General features: G+C 47.1%; 1 protein-coding gene across 3 annotated transcripts in view; it reads right to left on the bottom strand.

The window, feature by feature from the left end:
* Positions 1-23909, bottom strand: part of MAP1A (microtubule associated protein 1A) — a 54946-nt gene that overhangs the window by 20340 nt on the left and 10697 nt on the right. The window contains exon 1 of one of the 3 annotated variants that reach the window (XM_065847131.2): positions 12371-12428. The exons of the other annotated variants lie outside the window; for them this stretch is intronic. The gene's annotated coding sequence lies outside the window, so the exon portion shown is untranslated. Of the gene's footprint in view, positions 1-12370; positions 12429-23909 lie in introns of those variants that run through there. 3 annotated transcript variants of the gene reach the window in all.

Below are 23909 nucleotides of genomic sequence, written 5' to 3'. Positions count from 1 at the left end.
CAAAAGCCAAAACTGTTCTTGATTCAATAAGGCAGAACAGTGCACAAACCCCTGGCTGAACTGCAGTCTGTGAGTCAGAGCACAGTGGCAGAGCCGGCCGGGAGCCCAAGCCCTGCCCAGAGCTCAGCCCCTGCACACAGCACAGCCCCTGCACCCAGCGCAGCCCCTGCACCCAGCACAACCCCTGCCCAGAGCACAGCCCCTGCCCAGAGCTCAGCCCCGGCACCCAGCACAGCCCCTGCCCAGAGCTCAGCCCCGGCACCCAGCACAACCCCTGCACCCAGCACAGCCCCTGCCCAGAGCACAGCCCCTGCCCAGAGCACAGCCCCTGCACCCAGCACAGCCCCTGCCCAGAGCACAGCCCCTGCCCAGAGCACAGCCCCTGCACCCAGCACAGCCCCTGCTCAGAGCTCAGCCCCTGCACCCAGCACAGCCCCTGCTCAGAGCTCAGCCCCTGCACCCAGCACAGCCCCTGCCCAGAGCTCAGCCCCTGCACCCAGCACAGCCCCTGCACCCAGCACAGCCCCTGCCCAGAGCACAGCCCCTGCCCAGAGCACAGCCCCTGCACCCAGCACAGCCCCTGCTCAGAGCTCAGCCCCTGCACCCAGCACAGCCCCTGCCCAGAGCTCAGCCCCTGCACCCAGCACAGCCCCTGCCCAGAGCTCAGCCCCTGCCCAGAGCTCAGCCCCTGCACCCAGCGCAGCCCCTGCACCCAGCGCAGCCCCTGCCCAGAGCTCAGCCCCTGCACCCAGCACAGCCCCTGCACCCAGCACAGCCCCTGCACCCAGCACAGCCCCTGCACCCAGCGCAGCCCCTGCACCCAGCACAGCCCCTGCCCAGAGCTCAGCCCCTGCACCCAGCGCAGCCCCTGCACCCAGCGCAGCCGCTGCTCAGAGCCCGGCCACGGCAGCTGCCCCGCAGGGACAGCAGCACCCCGTGTGACAGCGCAGACAGCCACTGTGGTCAGCTTGCCCGAACACACACCTGAACACAACCTCTCTGAACACAGATCCTGACCCTGCTCTGCCCTCTCAAACTCTGCTCACAAGCTGCTACATTAAATGAAATCTCCTCTCCCCAGGTAACTGTGGGAGTAAATTCCATTAGCATTGAATTTCTCATTTTATATAAATCTTCACTTTGTGTGTTCAGGCACATTCTGATTACTGCAGTCACCACAATACCTGTGCACTCCCAGAGAGTGTTTCTATCCATCGTGCCCCGCCAAGGCAGAAACCGCCAGTCTTCACCATCTGTTCCCTGAGAGCAGAGTTTCTCTCGTCCCCATACCCACTGTCACCTGGCCCTTAAACTCTTCTAGTTCTGCTACAGCCATACGGATGAGCAAGAGCAGAAGTATAGGAGATGAGAAAAAACACTGAAGATTCACAGGGTGACATAATTGTATTTTCTGTATTATTCCCCATCCTATTTTTTCACACATCATAACATAACCTGACACTAGCTTTGCACCAAATAAAGATCTTTACTTATGGGTACACAGTGACATTCAAATTTTGCCCTGTCGTGACACTATTGAGGAGTTATAAGGAGTCTGGAAGGTTTAATTTTTCTAGTGTGCTTGATTTTGCAATTTTTGATAATGAATTTAGTGGGACATCATGATGACGGTTCAGTTGCAGAAATTCCTCACAGTCTTTTCCCCTGTGTCCTTCCCACACCCTTTGCCTCCTTTGTCCCTCAGATTACTTGGGTTTACCAGGTCAGGTTCTACATGTAAAGCAAACACTAATAGTCAATTGATAAAAAATACCAGAGTTTCACCGTCTGGACATGTTACCAAGGCACACAAGCCACAGTGATTAAAACCCAACTCTTCCTAACTTTCTGATCTCCTGCCTGATGTTATGACCATATCTCTTCAGGGGAGCACTTCTGAAAAAACCTGTCTCACAAGAAGATCTCAGATATCGCTATGGGTCAGCACCTTTGCTACACGTCAGCAAAGAGCTGAGGCCTGTATTGCATGGTCTTCCTGATGCCCTATTGAACAAAATTCCAGCTCTGAAGACAGCCAAACCGCACATGAGGGTTCTCAAAGTGCATATATTTGCATAACAAACATGAGCCAGTGCAGCTGAAAAGCCGTTTGCCATTTCCCTCATTCTGAAATGATGTCACCACGCTCGATAGTCACTGACTCTTTCATTCTGAGGCTGCGAAGCCTTTGGGGAAAAAAAAAAGGATCCAGCCCCAAATGGTGTCCATTCAGAGAAAATGAAACAACACATTCACTCACAAACATGGCAGGACTGCCCCAGTACAGCAAGATACAACCTGTGGGAGAGACAGAGACCAGAGCGGCCTGCTTCTCATCCCGCCTGTGCAGTGCACCCGCCCGTGTCCTGCACCACGACCACCCCTCGGCAGAGCAGGGGCCCCGTGCCGTTCGGGGGAGGGAGGGGACAGATCTGTTCTGCCGGAGCCACGTCCTCCCAGCACTGAAGAGCACCAGGCGCTCATGCCCTAGTGCAAACCGAACAGCGTGCGGCTGGTGGGACCAGCTCTGGCTGCTGCAGGTCTGGAAGCTGTGCCAGTTGGTCAGATGGGCTCAGCAATTAAAAAATAAACAGAAAGACTGCTTTGACAGCCAGGAACTGCGAATTCACCATTCAGCTCCTCTCACCTACAGACTTGTGCATCTCAGAAACTCTGGGCTCCTCTGTCCCTGAGCACCCTCGCCATACTGCAGGAGCAGCAGCACTGACCTGTTACAGTGGGTCAGAAGACACATTCAGGCTATTTCACAGCTGTGGGCAACCTCTGGGCAACCCCAGCAGCACGAGCGGGATGTGTCGCAGAGCGGCATGGGGCAGCCGGCACGCACCTCCCGCTGCGCTCAGACCGCCTGGAGGAGAGGCCACAGTAACTTTAAAAATAAACCCCCATGGAGGGGTGGGCTGAAGAGATTTGAACAGTGCGTGGGAATTTGTGGTGAGCTCTAGAAAGGAAAGATTCTGTGCAAATGTAATTTTAAAGAAAACGGTGAATCCCTCTCTTGGCAGAGACTTGCAGCTGCCATGGGCAGAGCCTGGCCCAGCGCAGAGCACCCTCAGCACAGGAAGCAAACGCTCCATCTTGCTCCGGACTGACCTTCAGAGGACAAACAGGACTACAGAACATGTCAGCATCAGCCTCTGCCCTGGCCAAGGGACACACGGTGTCTGGGGACACAGCCACGCAGGACAGAACCACCATCGCACCCAGGGACAGCCCCTTCCAAACCAGCTCACGGACAGCAGAGCAGTGGGGCAGCTGCTCAGAGTCCGGACACAGCACCGCCCACAGTCCCGGCTGCTTTCCATGGGCTGGAAATCACATTCCAGACTTGATGCAGTGCTTATGTGGGTTGCAACAGTAAACTGTTTTACTAACAATGTTTTTCTAACTGTCTTTAAGAAAAAAATATTTTTATTTCAAATAAAAATATTAAGGCTTTTAGATTAAAACAGAATGTATTTGTTAGAGTGAAATAGCAGCTAAAATTATTTATAAACGTAATTAAATATTTTTTCTTAAACTTGCAGTAATCATCAGTTCTTTTCACTTCTCTTTCTTTTCCCTAAAAACTTTAAGAAAATTCTTGTCATGATACTCTATTTGTTTACATACACAGAATCCCAGGTTCACACTTCTTTTTTTTTTCAAACAACAATGGCTATATTGAGTTCAGCATCTGTTCTCATTGAGAAGATGTGATAAGGTAGCTGCACTTCCTCCATTTAAACCTCTTTGTTCTTTCTTGCCATGACCACTTTGCTCTCTGGGCTCTTGTGATTATGTTTTCACTTGTCTTGACTATTGAAACACCTCCCCATTTGTTACCATCCATGCCTGCACTCAACGTGCTGTTTCCACCCCAGCCCTGGTCGGCCCTGCAGGAGCGCTATGGGGTGTTTGTAGCAGCTCTGGGGCTCGGCTTTGCTCAGCCCCCGGATGGAGCTCGTCTCCTCTGCTGAAACACCCTCCAGCACAGAGACGGGAACGGGATCTTCTCACATCTGTGTCCCAAACACCAGACTGTACAGTCAGTGTCTTTGCTCCCTCCCTCCACAACTCTAAGGAATAATTAGTTAATTATGCAAGCCACAGCTGTCCCGATGGGGACACAAAGAATGCCCTTGGACTGGCAGAGCCCTGTGGTTAGGGAGGCACCTTCGCTTTGGCACAGTCCTGAATCTGCGTGTTGGTTCCAGCTCAGGAATTCACACACGATCTCCAACACCTCAGTGCACACACCTGGATGTGTTTTCCAGAACAACAGGACCTTTGCCGCCCTGTTGTTCCTGACCTCTTCATGGCAGCTTTGTGTTGGATGAGACTTTCAGGCATGACAAGTGGAGAAACACCAGGGCAAGTCTCCAGCTGGAGCTGGTGCAAACTGCCCAGAAAAGAATAACAGATATTCCGAGTGCTGGGGAGAGGCTGCGGTGTGAATGGGTGCTGGGCTGTTGGGTTCCTGGAGAGATGCACATCCAGCCCTTTTTTCCAGTTCCAGAGATGAGCAGAGCCAGGGGCACAGCCAGCGCCCTGGTGAGCACAGCTGGAGGGGCTGTCCCGCTGCCTCCTCTGCTTGTATTCACAACATGTCACAGGTATGGGAACCACTTATTCTCATTAAAACATTACTAGGAAAGTGATGGACTTTTAGCTTTCTAGTGTGATTCAATCACCGAGAATGAGGAGGAATTGGCTTCAGGCTGTGCCTCATGATCCACCAGCAAGTGTCCTGCCTCTCATTGTCTGAAAAAGTCTTCTTCAGTAAAGGTTTATTTCATATATGTTTTATTTTTAGGTCTTCAAACACTCTGCAGAAGTAGATAAATATGTATCTACTGATTTATAAATAAGATCTTTCTCCTTGGAGATTTTGTTTAGTGTTTTTCTCCTAGCTAAAGAAAATCATTGTGTACTAGCAAAGGGAAAATATACTTTTAGTGGGAGTATGAAAATCAGCTGAAAATTGAGAAGCAAGAAGCTGCAGCAACACGCTGAGTCCCTGCAGGGAAGGCGAGGGCAGAGCTCTGTGCTGTCCTGTAGAGCGACGGATGGGACCTGCGGGCACCACACGGGTCACAGCTGAAACCACACAGGACAGAAAATGAGAGATTTTAAACTATACCTAGAAAACAGGTGGAAGCCAATGTTCTTTGAGGAGGAAAGTATTATCATATGTATGGGAGTTCATTTGTTTTCATTTTTCCTTTTTTTTTTTTTAACGGAAGTTTTGAAACACTATGTGATGATTTTTCAAACTGGGATGCTGAGTCATGTAGTTAAAATCACTGAAATAAAGGCCTGTGAATATGCAATAGGAGACGCACTTCATCTGGAGAAACTGAATAACCAGTTACAAAGGGCAGGCAAACACAAAGCGGTGTGCAGAGATAGTGGAGGTAACACAAACATCTCTGTGAAGCAAAGCATCCCCTAGGGACCGTAGACCCAAAAGCACACCCACATTGACTGCAGCCTCTTCACAGGGGGAAATGTCCAGATTTTAGCTTTAGTTAACATCCCAGCCACAGACTGATGGGTATTTTGGGTACACATGGTACATTTGCCGCTATTACCCATATTCCAGTTAGACTGAAGCTGGGCGGAGGGTGGAAGAGCAGCCACTCAGGAATACAACAGCACATGCTCCAAACCCCTTGGAGATCAGGGGTGTCCCGATGTGTCTGCACATGGAGAAGCAGACAGGGGGGCTGACCCAGCCCTCAGGTCAGCACACGGGGGGGATGCGGCACATATGAAAGCACCAGGTAAGCCAGGGCGGAGCTGGGACACGTTCTGTTTCCAGTCAGAGAGCCTACCCAGTTGTCTTCAGGAGGACAAACAGGACATCTGGTCACAGATACACTTCCAGGAAACAACAGCACAACCAAACACTCTCTCTAAAAGGAGCCAGGAAGTGCTAAGATCAGGGAATAAGAGAGCAGCGGATTTGGGAAAGAATAAGTGCAAACTTTAAAACAGCTCAGAGGCAGAGAAAAAGTGTTAGAAGCTGCAAAATTCTGCAAGTAGAGAACTTCATGTAAAAAGGTACAGGAAGAAGACAGCATTGGCCAGACGACTCCAAGGAGAGAGGCTTCTCAAGAGGAGCAGCCACTGAGAACCACACATGACAGAGAAAGGAAAACACTGCAGTGACCAGTCAGGAGGGTCCAAAGAGGACCAGACAGCAACAGATTTTAAAGAATATGGGAAAGCATAACCAATTAAATTAATTATTGTCAAAACCAGCAGCATGTGGTGTGGAGACCTACACAAAGCAGGAGGGGCACAGGATGGCCCAGGCTGAAGAAGAACAAGATCTGGATTCCAAAATCACTGCTGAGTCTATCAGGATGGAGAGGGTTTAAGTGTCTGAAAGCATGTTCCGGTTTCCTTTTTTGTGGATCTAGCTGGAGGTATTTAATAACTTACTTTATGATACTGTTACCACATGTCAGGAGAACTGGCTGTGCTTTAAGGTAAGAACAAGCTTTGCAAAATGACTGACCGCCTCCTGGGAATTACTACAAGGGCGAACCAGCAGCAGGACAAGCGAAAGAGGTGAAATAGTCTTTATGGAATGGGAGACTGTGGCACTCCCCACATCCCAGCAGATACTTCTCCGAACCATTTGCCTGTGCTTTACCATCTCACCTCCTCCTTGTGATATTTTCATTCCATCTACAGCTCCTCTCCCAGGCAACTTCTATTTCTATACTGTGCCAACCATAGCAACCATCTCATTGCTTCCTAATTGCACATACTGTCTCACTTTTATGCTAAAGAGCAATTCGATAGCTCAGCCATTTTAGAACCACTAATTGAAGACACAGATGTTCCCTTTGGAAACAGCTCTATCTATTTCCAGAAGTTACCATTCCCAACTGTGCATTAGATGCCCCTCAACTGGAAGTCACACCACCGAGCTGCAGTAATGGGCAAGACGAGCACTTCTATCTAGTTTGCCAGGTGCAGAATCGGTGCCGAGAGATTATGCTCCCCTCAGCAGCTTTGGTGACTCGAGAGGACCTCGAATGCTTTGCTGTGAAAAGGGGTATTCACATAAACCCAGAGCACAGCTCTGCACGGGGTATCATCCCTGGCTGTGAGGAGCTGAGCTGTAACTTCTGAAATGTCTCCAGCTAAACCCACAAAAGGAAACCTAAACACACCGTAAGATACCCTCTTATCTGATGCCCTCACTGCACCAGCCCCTGGCAGACTTATGAATGGTCCCTTTGGAAGCCAAGTTAATGTTTCATGTTTTCCTGGTGAGTGGAGCTTCAGCTGTGATTTCCTGCCAGCCCCTGAACAGAGTCTCCCACCAACCTGTTCCTGCCGCACTCGGGCAGCTGCCCTGTTCCACTTTTCAGGGCTGAAGACTCCTGTAAGTCACAGAGCTGGACAGCTGCTCGCTTCTTAATTCTAATAAGAATATCAATCACAGGATACATGTTCTTACAACCACAACATAGCACAGATTCAAAAAAACTGCACATTTCTCCTAGTATCTGGGTAATGCTGACTCTGATTGACTTGGAGGTACAGATTACGATCTGTCCTATTTCTCCCTCTGATTTTATTTTTTTTTTTGACAACTGCTCAATATGAAACGTGCAAGCATGCTGCCTGAGGCAGGGAGAACTCAGCTGTATCAAGTAGGGAATGGCTGTCACAAGTAAGGAAATAATGCTGAGATTTCCTCCTGTTTGCCTATTGAGATGCCAAATTCCTGGCAAGAGGCTCCTGCCCCTGATTTCTACTGTCTGTTTAGACCCCTCAAACCTCCTTCCTATTCCCTACTGTTAACAGTCTCATTCTAAGTACCTTTTCTTCCCTCTCACCTGCTTGTTTTGAAGACGACCTGCTGAACATCATCTCCATTTAAGATACAGATATCAAACCTGTTGTGGACCCTCTGTGGCCAGGGCAGTGAAGCACAGCCCTGTTTTCTGCCAGCCCTTGAGGAACAGCAGTTGTCCTCTGCCTGCATCTGTCTTTGCTGTGTTTTGACTTTGCAGTCTTGGGTCTAGTTGCCACTTGGTAGATTCTCTGCATGGTTTGGATTCCTGGGATTTGATTTACAGCACGGAGTACATTGACAATGATTGGGATATAGAAAGTTACTTCAAAGTGCAAAGCTTCGAGGCCTCCTGTCCCTTCTGCTAGGGCCCTGAGGTAGGTTTTAGTGAATTGCCAAAAACTTTGGTGCTTCACAAGAAGGCTCATGAAAGACAATAACATGTGCAGAGAAACACAAGTTATTCAGTAGGACATACTTAGACATGCTTATCAACTCCTATCCCCTCTGTGACTTACATGCCTCCTTCTGTTTGAGACTCTCAACCTCCATCCTCTTAGAGGAAATATCCAAGTGAGTTCAAAAGCTCACTCATTTCTTTAAAAACACAGAAACTAGGATGGTGATGCTCTTCAGAAAGGCAAAAATTGCATTCTTCATTAAAAAAAAAAATCCAACTCAGTACTATTCTCTACATTTGAGAGATTGGTCCAGCAAGACTTAAAAGCTCATCTCAGGAGAACTAAAACCTGCTGGCCGAGGACATTGATGCTCAAGTTCATTTGGGAATAAAGCCTCAGAAGGACAGAGATTTCCTGAAGAGCTGGATACATAACTAATTGTACCATCAGTACTAACTTCTGAGATCCTGGAGAGGAAGGCACAAGAGAAGGCGAACTGATCTACAGTCACCAGTCAGCACACGCAGAAATTTATCTCCATTTCTTCAGTGTGAAGCAAAGGTAAAAACAAGCCACAGCAAGGCATGGAATTAACAAAGCCTGCTTTTTGTGTGTCCCTGCAGTAATCCCAGCTCCCCACGTTCCCTGCAGTCCGCTGGAATATCCTCAGTTCCTCCGTGGTCACAAGCACCACCCGCCCAGGCAGTAGCTTGGGGACAGCAGCGCAGGGACACCCGTGTGCAAGGGGAGGGTGCCCAGGCCAAGCAGAACAGGCACTGATTCAGGTCACCCTCCTGCCCCACCAATTCTCACAAATCTGATAGAAACTTGTTACTTTCAATGCTTTAGCAGAAGGGAAAGTGTTTACTTCAGACAAATACAAAGCTTGTGTATTTGTAAGAGGAATTCACGCTACTCAAACAAGCACCTCTAACTAAAAGAAACTGAGAAGTTAGAACCGAAGTAGCTCAAGACTTTCTCCAGTCTTTCCTGTCAGCAGCTATGAAGCTTGTGCTGGAGATCAGAAGACATTGTCCTGTAGATAATTCAGGATTTTTGAGGGGAAAGAAAAATGAATCCTCTTTTCCCATCTCAGTAAATTCTCCCCCAAATAATTTCTAAGCATTCATTTACACATAACTTACTTGGTGTGAGTTTTGGGCTTGTCATATGCAGGAACAGGAGTTGAACTCAACAATCCCTCTTGGTCCCTTCCAGCTCAGGACATTCTATGATTCTGTGATTCTTCCATCCCATCCATAGTCACTGGGCTGAGGTATAGTCTGTGTCACCTCCCTTTCTCCCCCAGGTATTTTGCCTAATGCACACGTCACAGGTTAGCAGATACACCCTTCATTTTGAGCCAGCTGCTACCGTCAGGTCCCTGTGTGCTAACTCATCTTCCCGGGCCTCCCACAGCATCTCTTTTCAAGGACCTGGAGGTCTTTCTCTTCTCCCCATCAATTAGTGCTGGAAAGGCTGTGATAATGCTCATGGCACAGCTGGCTGGGCGAGCCAAGTGGCCAGGAGCAGCACCCACTCTGATCTCTATCCTCAGACATCCATAACAAAGATATATTACTGGATCCTTATTTGGCTCTCAGTTTATTCTGGTTTTGTGAGATGCAGCCACAGCAGGAGTTACCTAGGATTGTCTGCATATGAACACGTACAAAGAGCACAAGACCATGCCCCATAGCAGCTCATCCCACGGCACCTCTTGTGCTTGCACACACAGCTTCTTGCCTTCACCAAAGAGAGCCTGTCCTGGCTACTGAGCACCATACTCTGTGTCAAGTCTCTCATCCATTTACCACTGTGTCTGCTGAGGATGTGACTCAGGTGCACCAAGGATACCGACATGAGGAAGAGTAGCAAAAAGATATGACAGGACATGGATTGTTTTGTCAGGAGAGAAACTACTGCAAAGGACACATCTCTCTGTCTGTAGAATGCAAGCAGGGTGGAGTATCTGACAGCCTGGCCTCATCAGATCACAGGAAAGGAAAGGAAGGGAGGAAAGGGAGGGAAGAAAAAAAGGGTTCCCGGGCTGTATACGATAGCTACTTACTGGAGAAAGTGCAAGGACAGATATGTAGTCTGGATGCAGCCAACCAGTATGGAACTATCAGGGAGACAGGGAGGGTACTGATCTTACCCAGGAAAAGGGCCCCTGCCCATCAGAAGCCAGAGGAATCCCTGTCGCTCTGGAGCAGCGCCAGCCTGCAGCGCTTTTCACAGCGGAACCACAGCCACTCGGAATAGAAACAGCCTCGTCTCTGAGATCAGAGAGTTTAAACCGGAGCTTGTTTTTCTGCAGTCATAAGCCACAGGCACCAGCTGCAGAATTTGCCGCAGTGTGTGTGTGTGCGCGTGTTTCTGCGTGTGCGAGTGTGCAGCAGCCACGCTCCTCCCTCCCAGCTCACTGTGATCAATGTGTCCAGCTCTCCCCTCCCTGCACACCAACAGTCCCACTCTGGTTGCTCTCAGACTCCTCTCTTCTCTATTAAGAAAGGTTTTGTTGGCATCATTACTGGCTGCTTTTCATTGCTCCTGCCCTGGTCAGTGAGGTTTGCCTCTCCTCCTTCTCTCTCTTACCCAAACCAGCAGCATCTGACAGATATTCATGGTCAACATGCCAAACCCTGCTCCAGCTCCTCTAGCTCTGGACCCTAGAGATAAAAGGCCCTATTTTGAAACACTTCAACACATTTTAGCATTAGCATACAGATGATTTAACTTTTAACAAGGTGTTTGCTGGTGGCAACACTAAAGGATGCCAAAGATGCCCTACGAAAACGTCACCCCCTGTGTCTGTGGACTGCAAAGGTGTCATCGTCACACTGAACCACCGGTGATGCAGGAGAGCGTCATCAAGGGAGAAGGTGAGGGAAATATAGCAGGGTAAGGGATGACAAAGGACCACTGCTAGGAAAAAGGAAGCACCTTGCTGTTCTCATTTCTAAAGCAGAAAATCTCTTCCTATCTCCTACTAGGATGAAGATCAGCTCCAAGCCTGGCCACATCTCCTCTGCTGCCCTAGAAAAACTGCATCACGCACATTTTACAAGAACCTTCCCTTTTTCCTCCCCCACTAACTGGATGCATTTGGATGCTTTTTGGCTTCCTGTAGTGGAAGAATGTAGCGTTGAGCAGCTCGAAGCCAGACTTCAGCTGCTTCAAGACTACTGCTGTGTGGGTGTGCAGCACCAAAGGAAAGAGTAACTGCCAAAGGGGCCCTGTATCTCTCTCCCATCTAATCAGCAGCCTGACAGTCCACCTTAACAACCCTCCCCCCTCCTGCCTGGCATTAGCCTCATTCCAGTATCAGCACCGAGCTGCACAGTGATACAGACATTAATACTGGTTTTCAGCAAGCCTTCCCCAAAGGGAGCATCTGTGAGATGCCCTGTGCCATCCCCTCCCTTCTCCAGTAGCACACCATCTCCAAGAAAGACCACACCGGGATAAATCATAATGCTGCAGGACTCCTGAAATCCATGACAGGCAGAATATCTTCTCCAGATTATTCTCTAGATCCATCTCCATACATCCTTCTCTGTGTTCGAGCTAATGACACAAGTGCAGTAAACAGCTGAGCAGCCAGGGAATTCGGTTTCTGTTCAGAACACAAGCAGCTGAGAAGGGGCGAGGTCCTCAGATCACAAAAAAAAAAAAAAATAGCAAGCTCCATCTGCAGCCACCTTTCCCTCTTGTCACTAGTCCTTTCCTCCTCCACCACCAGTCAGTCACCCTCCCTACACCCATAGGATCAAATTCCAAGGAAAGAAAACCGCATCTGCTCCAGAGTGCTCCGCAAAGATTCTCCCTGCTCCTCTGCAAGGGCAGTGCAGACCCAGCAGCTCAGCCCAAGCCGAGGCAAAGCAGAGCCCAACAGGGCTAAATCCGCTTGCCGGGTACCTGAATTTACAGTCACCTCCCCCAGAATAACTCGTCCTCCCCTGGTCCACCAGCTTTCTTCAAAGCAGCAAACAGCATCGGCGCCAGAACAAAGCCAGCGCTGGCTGACTCACTGCTGCACCCACCCACCCTCCGCAGCAGCGCCGGGGGCTTCTCATCCCCGACCGCCCTCACCGCCCGGGAATCCCGCAGCGCAGCCCGGCTGGACGGGACAAGGGAGCGCACGTACCATCGTGTCCGGGGAGCGGCCGCGGAGTAGCAGCCGCGCAGGGAGCGGAGCCCGCGATGCGCAGGCAGCGCCGGTGCGGAGCAGTGCGGAGTCACCGCGGCCGAGGGAGGAGCCGCCCCCAGCCCCCCCGTGCGCATGGGGTTAACCCTGTGCGGGCCGGGGCGCGGCACCAGCTCCCCACGAGCGACTGAGAACACCAGGACTCTGGCCAGTGCTTCCAAATGCGTGAAACTCGACGAACTCCTGCAAACTGACAGACTCCCCAGGGAGGTGTCCCGGCCCCAAGCCTGACAGTGTTCAAGAAGAGACTGGACAACGTCCTCAGACACACGGTGTGAACTGGGGGGCTGTTCTGTGCAGGGACAGGAGCTGGACTACATGATCCTGGTGGGTATCAGTTGCCAATAGTGACCTTTTTTCATAGCAAGCACTGAAACCACTGTTGGTGCCCCACCTGCCTTACAGAAGATCCCAGCTCACTTTTAGATTCCAGAATCAATTGGAAAGCTGGAGATGTCCTGCCTGCCCTACAGCAAGTCTCCCTCCCAGTGATCTTCCAAGGGCTGTCAGAGATCATGGAATGCTCACGAATAAAAATATTGCAGGATTTTGATGGGGTAAAAAAACCTAAAAATAGAACCTTCTCTTCTGTAGCTTTCAGATTATGCCAATCAGTGGCAAATATCAGTGAACTTCAGGAAAAACTAGTGCACTGGAATCAAACATCTTCAGTTTCTGTATGTTTTGAACAGGTAACACATCCCCATCTTAATACCCTATGTAAAAACAACAAAGATTAAAAAATTCTTGAGGGACAAACTATTGAAAAAAAAAAAATAGCTCCATGTTATGGGAGCTGCTGAGCTGTTCCATGACATCTGTCACATCCCAGTCTTCTGCTTGACTGTTCCAACACGGGGGCAGTAACACCAGCCACTCGATGATGCCAGTTCTCTGCCATGGTGCTGGGAACCACCCACAATGGGCTGGAGCTGCTGTGGTGAGCACTGGGACAGACCAGAGCCTGCTGGGCTCTGCTCCCACCACCAGCACAGCCCTGTGGATCCGCACCCACCCGCTCACCTGGCAGTCACACCGGACAACGATCAGACGGCAAGGATACAGTCCTCCTCCAGTCACCAGAGCAGCACAACCTCCCAGCCACAGCACTACAGCAACAACTGCAGTTCAGTGATCCAGTGCTTCTTTTCAATATATGCCTCTGGATTGTTAAACCTTGGGCCAAAGTGTTGAAACATTCTCTGAAAGATCTGCAGCAAGGCATACTGCCCTGCCAGGGACCTGGAGGTCACCAACACAAACACGGGCAATAGTCAACACTTTCAAGTACAATTCTCAACTGAGATGCTTAAAAGGGTTTCAACTTTGGAAAGAAAGCGAGGGTTCAGTCTGAAGACACATTTTTTGTGTGAAAAAGCCTGGGTTCTGAAAAGGAGTACAAGTTCCTGCTGTCTTCTTTGAAAGAGAGCAGAGAGCTGGTCTCAACTGAGTAGAACTGACCCTTTTTCTGTTTCGGTGGACAGTGAAATGTTTTTTTGACAAGTGTACTACATAATATGGAATAAGAATCTATGGATTTACATTTATTTAATTCAGGAGCTAATGGATTGAGTCTACTGGAAACTACAAAGACTACCTAAAGGTAAAAGCTCCTTTGGATTTATGTTAGCACTGGGATTATTACAGTGAAGTACAGTTCTATACATGCTGAAGAAGGGGCCATGGGCAAATGGTTGCAGCCACCCATTGACCCTAAGATCTTAACATTCAGTTCGGTATCTGCACTACCTATGACTTCAGCAAAGTCTTGCCATCATGGAATTCGTGGATTCTGAGAGTATCCAGGACTGTGAAACAACAGATCAGAGAGATGTGGAAAAGCAGATCAGAGCACAGATGAGCCTGGGAGTGTCCAATTGTTTGCTGTAAAGCAGCTCAGCTCGCCTTGCTGCAGTCACTCATGTAGAGTGGAAGAATTCCAAGCTTCACTTGTCTGAAAGGCCTGCCCCAAAGAGCAGAAGCAGGTCTGCTTGCCGGTCCTGGCCTCCTTCATACTGCTGCTTCTTGGTGCTGTTGTAACTAGCTCTGTTAGCTCAATTTGGTTTGATAGTTTTAATTGAAGTTGTTGGGACAGCTGTCAGAACACAGCACACCACACTTCTGTATATTCTTCATTCCTGCCTGTGAAGAGTGGAGAAGACACAGAAAAGCCCATTCAATAGCACACCTGTGCATCCCTGCTCCCACATCTGACAAGGTTTGGCCTCAAAAACCTCCTCATAACCCTTAATCTTAAGAACTGTAGAACAGGAACACTAAGACAGGCCATGAGCTCATTGAGCCCATAGCCACAAGAGGACAGCATGGAAAAAGTGAAAAAGACATGACAGTGATGTACCTCCAGTTACACTTCTCAGCTCCTCACTCACCAACAAAGGTTGCTTATGCATCTTTATGTAGAAATTTAACGAGCCCCTCTATTGCTTTCTGAAGCTATGTGTACTTTTGAACTCTGTGGCAATTGCTTAGCGAGGAATCATGTGTAAAGATTACATTCCCTTGTATGTTTGGTTTATAACTTCTGCTTTAGTGTTTTTACTCGATATTCCCTAATTTTTAGGTTATAAGGGTAAAAAAGAAATAATTTCCTATTAGCCTTCACCAGAGCAGTTGTATTCTCCTATCCGTCACATTGCTCTTCCACTGCATTTTCTACAAGGTGAGAACTGCCAGGGTGCTGTTTCGTTTGGTTTTGTTTGGTCAGTTGGTTTTTAAGCGTCCTCTTGTAGTGAAGCCTTTGTGATCATCCCAGTCACTTTTCTAAAGTTACAATATTCTTTGTAAGACAGGGAAAGTGAGAGAGTGACCAGAACTGCACAACACACTGAAGAACTGAGAGCACTATACACCAACATAAGGGCATAATGATGTTTCCTGTGGTGTTTTTTTACTGTTCTAGTTTCTAACATTCCATTTGCTTTTTGACTGTAGCCAAGCATTGAGATCCCTGCTACACTTTAGAGCCAGCCCTTGATGTAGTGATCATCAATAACCTCAAACCAGCAGCCAGCTCTGTTATTTCAGCATTGACACTATGCTCCAAATCATTTATGGGCCCCACACAGATCCAGGGCATGTTGCTTGTGACAGTGATGCTGGTAAGTACCTCCCTCACCACAATGAAGAACAACATCAGGGTAACACCTGCCAGTATTGCTCTCTTCCCTGAGAACACAAGGATAACATCCCATTTAGTTCTTTATCATTTTCTTCACCAAGCATGGGTTTACTTTTGTGTTAATAGCATCCCAAATGCAGGTCCAGAGAGACTGTCAGCACCTCTACCAGCTTCTTTTCCAATTCCTACTTTAAACAAATTCATGAACCTTGTGAGTTTTCTGTGGCAACACTCTGGTCTCTCTTGTCCCAGAAAATAAGGTTTTAAAAATGGTGATCCTAATTTAACTCAGCAACTCAAAAGCTTTAGGGAAAACGACAGAAGACGACCTGTCTAGAACTCTCGGTGGAAAGGATAAAGAGGTTTATAAATCAAGGCTGTGAAACTGGAGCAAACATGAGCAGTACTGACAGACCAGACAGCAGCTGAGAGGAGGGACTGAGGAAATACTGGGGCACAGCGAGAACAGCAGCATGACCCCCCAGCACCTCGAGGGGAGGACGGACCAGAATCAAACCCCAGCGATTTCTGAATGACACTGGGATCGAATTCTAGCGTTTTCCTAATAACACTGAGTTTGAGGAAAGACCTCTCCAAAGGTGTTTTCAACAAGTAGCACACGTCTACCTGAAGAAACGCCCGTCCCTTCCTCACAGTGCGTGGGGTGGCTGTACCTGCTCAGCAGCTTTGCCATCTCCAGTCCCTGATCAGCACCCGCAAGGTGGCTCCCAACAGAGGCACAGCAAATCCACGTGTCCCACAGACACGGAGCAAGAGAAGGTACAAGCCAGGTCAAAGAAAGAAATGGAGGAAGGAAGGAAGGAAGGAAGGAAGGAAGGAAGGAAGGAAGGAAGGAAGGAAGGAAGGAAGGAAGGAAGGAAGGAAGGAAGGAAGGAAGGAAGGAAGGAAGGAAGGAAGGAAGGAAGGAAGGAAGGAAGGAAGGAAGGAAGGAAGGAAGGAAGGAAGGAAGGAAGGAAGGAAGGAAGGAAGGAAGGAAGGAAGGAAGGAAGGAAGGAAGGAATGCAACCAAGGCAATGTGAGAGAAGCTACAAGAGCCAAAATATGGTGTAAGATTCCTCCTCCTGCAGAAAGTACCTTTTTCTTCCAGACGTGCTTAACTGCCTCAGACCACATTTTTTTTTCTCGGAACCAGCCAGTAATCTCTTGTAAAAGGCACCAGTTGCCCTGAGAAGGGCCAGGTTCCTGGGAACTTGCTGGTGTAACTCTGTCTCCAAGGCCTGGACAGAGGCAGAAAGACTGCTGACATCCCTACAGAGGAGAGTGTCGTTGAGAAGCACCAGTTCACTGGATGTCCAGTCAGTTATCCTGGTGACAGACACCATCCTGCTCTAGAGGTGACACCAGGGATCCTGACGGTCCCTTCCAACTAAAATGATTTTATGATTCTATATGCCGAGAGAAGGTGGGAGCTCAGCCTGGCAAACCAAAGCAACGCTGGAAGAGCACAGAGCAGGATCTACAAGTGGCAGCAGCACAGGTGGAATTTCCAAGACAAAATACAGTGGAGAAAGTTGGCAATATATTCAGAGAATGGTCATGTTTATATGACTATGTATCAAAGAATATGGAGGACTTGCCTAAAAAGAGGCACAGTTCCTACTAACCCATACCAGTCTTGCTTTGTGTTTCTCCTCAGCACGATGTTCAGAATGGGAAACAGAGATGTTGAAATGCAGGCGTTTTTCTGTAAGCAATGCAAGGCAGCTCTGCCGCATTCCTGGCACTGCAGAGCCCAGAGCTGGTCAGGTTCACGCAGGTTTAACTGGCACTGTAGGGAGGCTGCGCTCACAATGAATCCAAGTCTGAACACAGGCAAAAAATTCTCGGAAAAACTAAAGCCACAGGATCTATTTGCTACCACATGCAAAGATATCATAAGAAATAACCACATGCTACGATTACAGAATAGGAACTGTTCTTTCAGGCATATTTTAAATTTAGAGAGATAAAATGTTAGTCCCTCCAAACTAGGGCTAGCAAATTATTTGTATCCTGGGATATTACAGCCATTTGCTGCTTATAAGGCCTGCTGGTCAAGGAACAGATAAAAGGTGCAAAATAAGCAAATGTTCTTCAGCCATGGATTGAACAGGACGTCCATTTCAGGCACTGCTCCCTCTTGCAGGGTGAGATCAGCACACGCTCTCTTGCAAGGATGCAGCTCAGATGAAACCAGAGATGAAAAACAAATAGAGGAGAGGAAGAGAAGAGAAGAGAAGGGAAGGGAAGGGAAGGGAAGGGAAGGGAAGGGAAGGGAAGGGAAGGGAAGGGAAGGGAAGGGAAGGGAAGGGAAGGGAAAGGGAAAGGGAAAGGGAAAGGGAAAGGGAAAGGGAAAGGGGAAGGGGAAGGGAAAGGGGAAGGGAAGGGAAGGGAAGGGAAGGGAAGGGAAGGGAAGGGAAGGGAAGGGAAGGGAAGGGAAGGGAAGGGAAGGGAAGGGAAGGGAAGAGAAGAGAAGAGAAGAGAAGAGAAGAGAAGAGAAGAGAAGAGAAGAGAAGAGAAGAAAAGAAAAGAAAAGAAAAGAAAAGAAAAGAAAAGAAAAGAAAAGAAAAGAAAAGAAAAGAAAAGAAAAGAAAAGAAATCAATAACCACTTTGAATTATTCATCTCCATTAAACAGGAATAAAAGTGCAAGCAAATTCCATCTTTAGATCAGTGATCCCAGGAGAACTTTCTTTATAGGAGTCAAACTGTCTGCTGCAGATTTTCCTGCAGAATCATTAGTGCTCAACAAGATTTCAGAGGCAAAGAGATAGGATTAGGTGAAAGCCTGTCTATTGCCCTACCTGAAAGCAAAGGAACATTGTGAACAGCCATCACCAGTTTCCACAACAGCTACTGTCAAAACCAAGGCAGGCAAAATCGAGAACAGGCCTCAGTTTACAAAAATAAGAGTAAAACTACTGAGAACAGGTCATCTGAAATAAAAATGTGGCCTTGTCCTATTGTGTTGTTTAGGGATATTTTTCCTGTCTTTTTTTTCTTTCTGTTTTTTTAAATCTGAGAAATCTCATCCAGCTTGTCTGTCCTAGGAAGTTCTACAGATAAAGACCAATATCACCTATGGGAAAAAAAAAAAAAATCACTGTTTTAAATGGATTCAAAATGCATTCCACCAAATCCATTTAACAAAGGACTGAGAAATCGAAGTCACTGTGCTATTCACAACCTGCTACTTCAAGGACAGAGCAGTGTCAACTTAGCATTTCTTTAAAAAGAAAACAAACAAGAAAACAGCCACATCTACCAGGATACAAAGTGCTAAAGAAAACAAAACAATAAAATATGCTGCTTTTAGTGTGTCCCGAGAAAAGGCCCAACCATTCCTCAAGAATCTCGTTATTATTTTCCCTTTCTATCAAATTAAAGGGTTAATCTTCTCTCAAGGTCCATTCAAACTGACCCTGACACCTCAGATCTTTTATACAAGAAAGATATTTCAACAGAACTGTCTCAGACAATGTACCAGCTCCAGTTTCCCTGAAGGACTCAAAACGCTGTCACAGGACAAACCCACTTATTATTTACTCTTTGCCTCCATATATGCTTCAAGAACTTGAATTCCACGAATTGCCAGCAACATTTAACCACAATGTCTGCTTTTAGAAGTAAGAGTAATAATTCAGCAGGGCAAGTCCTAGCTTTGGAATAGCTATCAGTGAATTCCTGACTGCAGTGATTTCAACTTCAGGAGCTTTGATCTTAGAAATTCAATAAATTGGAAAGTCAGTTATCTGTTAAGATAAAATGCAGAAAACAAAGGCAAAACCTCACCAAGCATTATTTTTGGCTGTGTTTTGTATGAGGACTAATTTTGAGTGGAAAATAATTATATCAGTTTACTTGTAGTTAAATAATTATATCAACACAATCTGGTTTGTGAAGGCTTATTCTCAAAAAGTATGCTTGCATCAGGAGTTGTACCACTGGCACTGTCACCACAGCTTTGCTGTTCGGCATCCCAGACCAACAGTCCTGAGTGAGGACGGAAGGAAGGAGATGGCGGGAGTGCAATCCGTCCCATGCTGCCCGGGTTTTCCATCGCAGCAGTTCTGCTGCCTCCACAGCAATGAGCCCCACACATGCACCTGTGGCCATAGCTCATGCTCTACCACTTGCCCTCAGAACAGCAGGAATCTTTGGCTGTGCTGAACACTTTCCTTTAGCAAACACACATGCCTGTAGTATCGCATTTAGAGGCAGCAGGTCGAAGAATCACACCGATAAAAACAAGAAATGAGCTTGTGGTGACCACTGGACCGTGTGGGAACTCTTATATTATCCAGAGAAACCTCATCTGCGTGTGTCATTTTCATGCGTGCAGCACAGTCCTGCTCCCCGTTACATTTTTTTATTATAAGCTATACCCTGCAATTTTAGGAGCCATCCTATCCCTGAACTCAAGTCATTGACCATCCCAAAGCAAGAATCAGGATCTGCATGACTCATGGTTCTGTGGGAGGCCAAGGACAGGTCCGGTGCATTTGTATTGTCAGGTAGAAAGAAAGAACACAGTTCCATGTTCTAGGAGAGTGTTAGCTTCTATTTGGAAGGTTAAAATCAGTTTTAAATGATGGACAGCTGACAAGCAGATATCTGTTCAAGGTATTTCTAGGGGAATGTCATATAACTGTTGTTATAAAGGAATCAATTACCTGCAAGAAAATACTTTCGTTGTTAATGGAAACTCATGATTGGTACCAAAACCGCTGATCTGATTTGTCTGCTGGACTAGACAAGTTACAGACAAGAGCAAGAAATTTACACCACGCTTGTGCACTATTGGTTATATTTCAGAAAACGGCGTCTTCACAGCTGAGAGCAGCATTCCTGAGCCCAGCTCAGCGCAGAGAGCTGGCTGGGGATGTACTGCAGGCTGTTTATCTACAGAACAGGGAGGGTAATCAATTATGTGGTCATTACACTTTTCTTTGGTTTTTTGGTTTGTGTTTTTTCGTTTGTTTTATTTTTATTGGTTTGGTTTGGTTTGTTTGGTTGTTTGGTTGTTCTGGGTTTTTTTGTTCGTTTTTTTGGTCTAGGGTTTTAATTTTCAAAGGGCAGATTCTAAGATTCTGAAAAGATCCTAACACAGTGACAAGCATTGTTTGAGGTCAAAACACCCCAAATTTGTCTGATTTATACAGCAGAATGCATTACTAGGTAAGAAGAGAAGACAACTGCAGGTAGTAAGATTTCTTCTAGAAGAGAACTCAGACCTGGCAGATACAGGCAGAATGCGATATAGTGGCTGGAAACCACAATAAACAAATTCAACCTAGAAGCGAGGCACAGTTTTAACCACAGGTAATTAATCACTGAAACTAATTACCCATGGTTTATAGCAGACTGCTTGCATTCAAGTAAAAACCAGCACACCTTGAAAAGCCTGTGCAACACAAAAGTCATAATACCCCTAAAACCAAACACAAACAATAGTTAAAACTTTTGTTTGGTTTAAAATAAAAATTGGAGGCTGTCTTCAGGCATCAAATTTATTTTCTTTGCAGTGCTTAGTTTTCCAAAGCTTGAACTCGGGAATTGACTCACTTGTTCCATCACTGCTTTATGCTTGCTAGCACAATAAAGCAAGCAGTAAAAAAATCACAGATGGAATAGGGATCTGGTGTGGATCCTCTGCAGCAGCACATTCACCCCAGCAAGAAATCAGGAAATGCTGGTTACTTTTGCACACAATTCCCTGAAGTTTCCACATCGAGAAGCAAGGGATTCCATTACACAGCACAGAGTGAAAACAAGTTGGTGCTTCAAAAAAAAGACTCTAGACACAAGCCCTGAATGACACATGTTAACTCCACTTCAGAATTAATTATTTTCTAGCACAATGGCTATTATAATTTCTCAGTATCAAATAGAAGGCATGTCATCAGACTCCCCAGGAAAGAAGCAACATCAGAGAGGAAAACAGTGCCTCCAGTCTGCAGTGTTATGCCCTTACAGAGGGAAGGAAAAGGTGCATGTTCTAGCAATGCCATGGTTAACAAGGCAAGATGAAGTCCTGGAACACAGCCAGTCAGACTGAGGGACATCTGTTTTCTAAGGAGGTAGGAATTATGGCATTAAAATTACAATAGCACATGACAACAATTAATCTCATGGCAAAATAGGATTAGCAGGCTCCTTCCACACTGTTTTTCACTCTTCTGAACCTGCACCTAGCGGAAGAATTTATTTCCTGAAATAGCAGCTGAGATGCCAGATGAGATCCCTGCGGGGAATGCTGTCCAGTCCCTGCCCAGGCTGGGTGCAGCAGAGCCCCAGCAGCTCCCTCACCCCAGCTAAGGCTGCGCTGTGTCAGCGTTCCATGTGTGTGTGTGTGTGTGTGTGCGCGCCACAGGACAGGACAGCGGGGACACAGCCCATGTCCCCAGGCTGAGGGTACTGCCATGGCAGCGGTGTGTGTGCCCCAGAACAGGACAGGGGAGACACAGCCCGTTTCTGTTGCATCCCACACACGAACGCTGCCCGTTGCTCTGCACTGGCGCGGTGGCAGCGCACCTTTGCTGGCTGCAAGCAAAGAGGCTTTTCACTTGGCACTGGCAAAACCTTTCCAGATGTCTCCATGAGCTTCAGTGAGGGCTCAGGGGCCTCGGTGCAGAGAGGGGCTGGCACTGGACACCCAAAGCCACTCACCCCCAGCTGTACCTGTGGCCAGGTAATCAGGAAAGGAGCAGCTGCTCAGCCCCTCCTCCAGCCCACACCAACACTAGGGATTCTTTAAAAACAAAGGAAGAGAGTTGAGGAGCTGCATTGGTAGCACAGTAGAGGGAAACAGACCAAGGAATCTGTCAGAAAATTACACATAGCTGTTGAAACTGTCAGGTTGTAATAAGTATCTGTAGTTTCAACTTCTCTGCTAATGATGGAACCACATGAAGACTCCAAAAGAAGCATGTATTAGAAACAGCTGATTCAGAGGTCACTGCCAGTGCAGCTGCTGTGCTCACAACGCACACGGGCGCCAAGAGAAAGCGAGTTAAAGAAATGTCACTGCAACACTAAAAAAAAAAGAAACAAAACCCCAAAAACCAGACCACAAACAAACACCAACCCTCCCCTATCCCAGGTTATTCTGTCTGCAACTACTGTGATGGACAATACAAAAAAGTTATCAGAGCACTGTTTAGAAGCTGTTCTGCATCATGCAGATCCTCCAGAAACTGTTATCCAGGGACTGAAAACTGCTGGTTTTATAAGATGGAGAAAATGGTGTCTCCAACCCCCTTTGTTGGTTTTCTGCTGGTATTGAGAGGAAGTACATGCCCCTTCCTTCCTTCCTTCCTTCCTTCCTTCCTTCCTCCCTCCCTCCCTCCCTCCCTCCCTCCCTTACCAGCTCACCTGGAGCTATTGAACTTTTTTTTTTTTTAAACAAATAAGTAAATGAACAGCTTAGCAAAAAAGTAGAGATAAGAAAATAAGTCTAGACAATCAATGAAAGAGAAGAAAATGTTATTTGAGGCAAAAATTGAAATAATTAAAATGGATTACACACTAAAAGATGGCAGGTGTCTGCTGAGAAAAAAAAATCATGTGCTAAAAACAATGCCTGGAACCCTTGAAACGGCTGGGTTGTCAGAACAATGGAATTGTGTTCACCAGGGTCACACAAGATGCTGAGCCCCCACAGCCACGGCAGCTTTGGGATGAACCCCAGCGGAGCCCGGACCACGGCTCAGGGGTGCAGGGCAGTTGTGGCGCAGGGATGCTGAGCTCTGGAACACAGGTAAGAGGGTTTGTTTTGTGGTGATGTCACTCATGAGCAACAGCTGAGGATGGGAACTGGAAATCTTGTATTTATTTTCAAGTATCACAAGAAGTCATTTAAGCACCCTACCATAAATAGGGTCCACAATTAGAGACAGGCACTAACACTGACTATTCATTAAAACAGGGTGTACAGTTTTTTGCTAAAGTTCTTATGTTCAAAGGTGATGTGGTTTTTTTCCATTCTTTCGAAATGCAGCTTCATGAACTCCCTGTTATCTCTATGAGGGTAAAAGATTATCTAGGACAGCACTGCATGATGTTGTGCTTATGAAGATAACCAGGTGTCTTGTGTCTATCGATTAAGGTTTAGCTTAGATAATCAAAATGATTAAGAGGCTTGAACAGTGGCATTATCATAAGAGACTTAAAATCCAGAACTCTTCCATTTGGAGAGGGGAAGGGCTGAGGGTGTGAAATGCAATAAAAACGTACTTTAAAAAAAAAGGCAAAAAAAAGCTAGTTGATCAGGTCATCACTCACCAAACCCTGAACTGTTAGAAGCTAGGGAGCACTCAATAAAGCTAAATCAACTTAAAAC

The sequence above is a fragment of the Patagioenas fasciata genome, chromosome 12 (assembly GCF_037038585.1).
Source record: "Patagioenas fasciata isolate bPatFas1 chromosome 12, bPatFas1.hap1, whole genome shotgun sequence".
In the NCBI taxonomy this organism is placed as follows: Eukaryota; Metazoa; Chordata; class Aves; order Columbiformes; family Columbidae; genus Patagioenas; species Patagioenas fasciata.
This window is presented reverse-complemented; position numbering and strand designations above follow the sequence as displayed.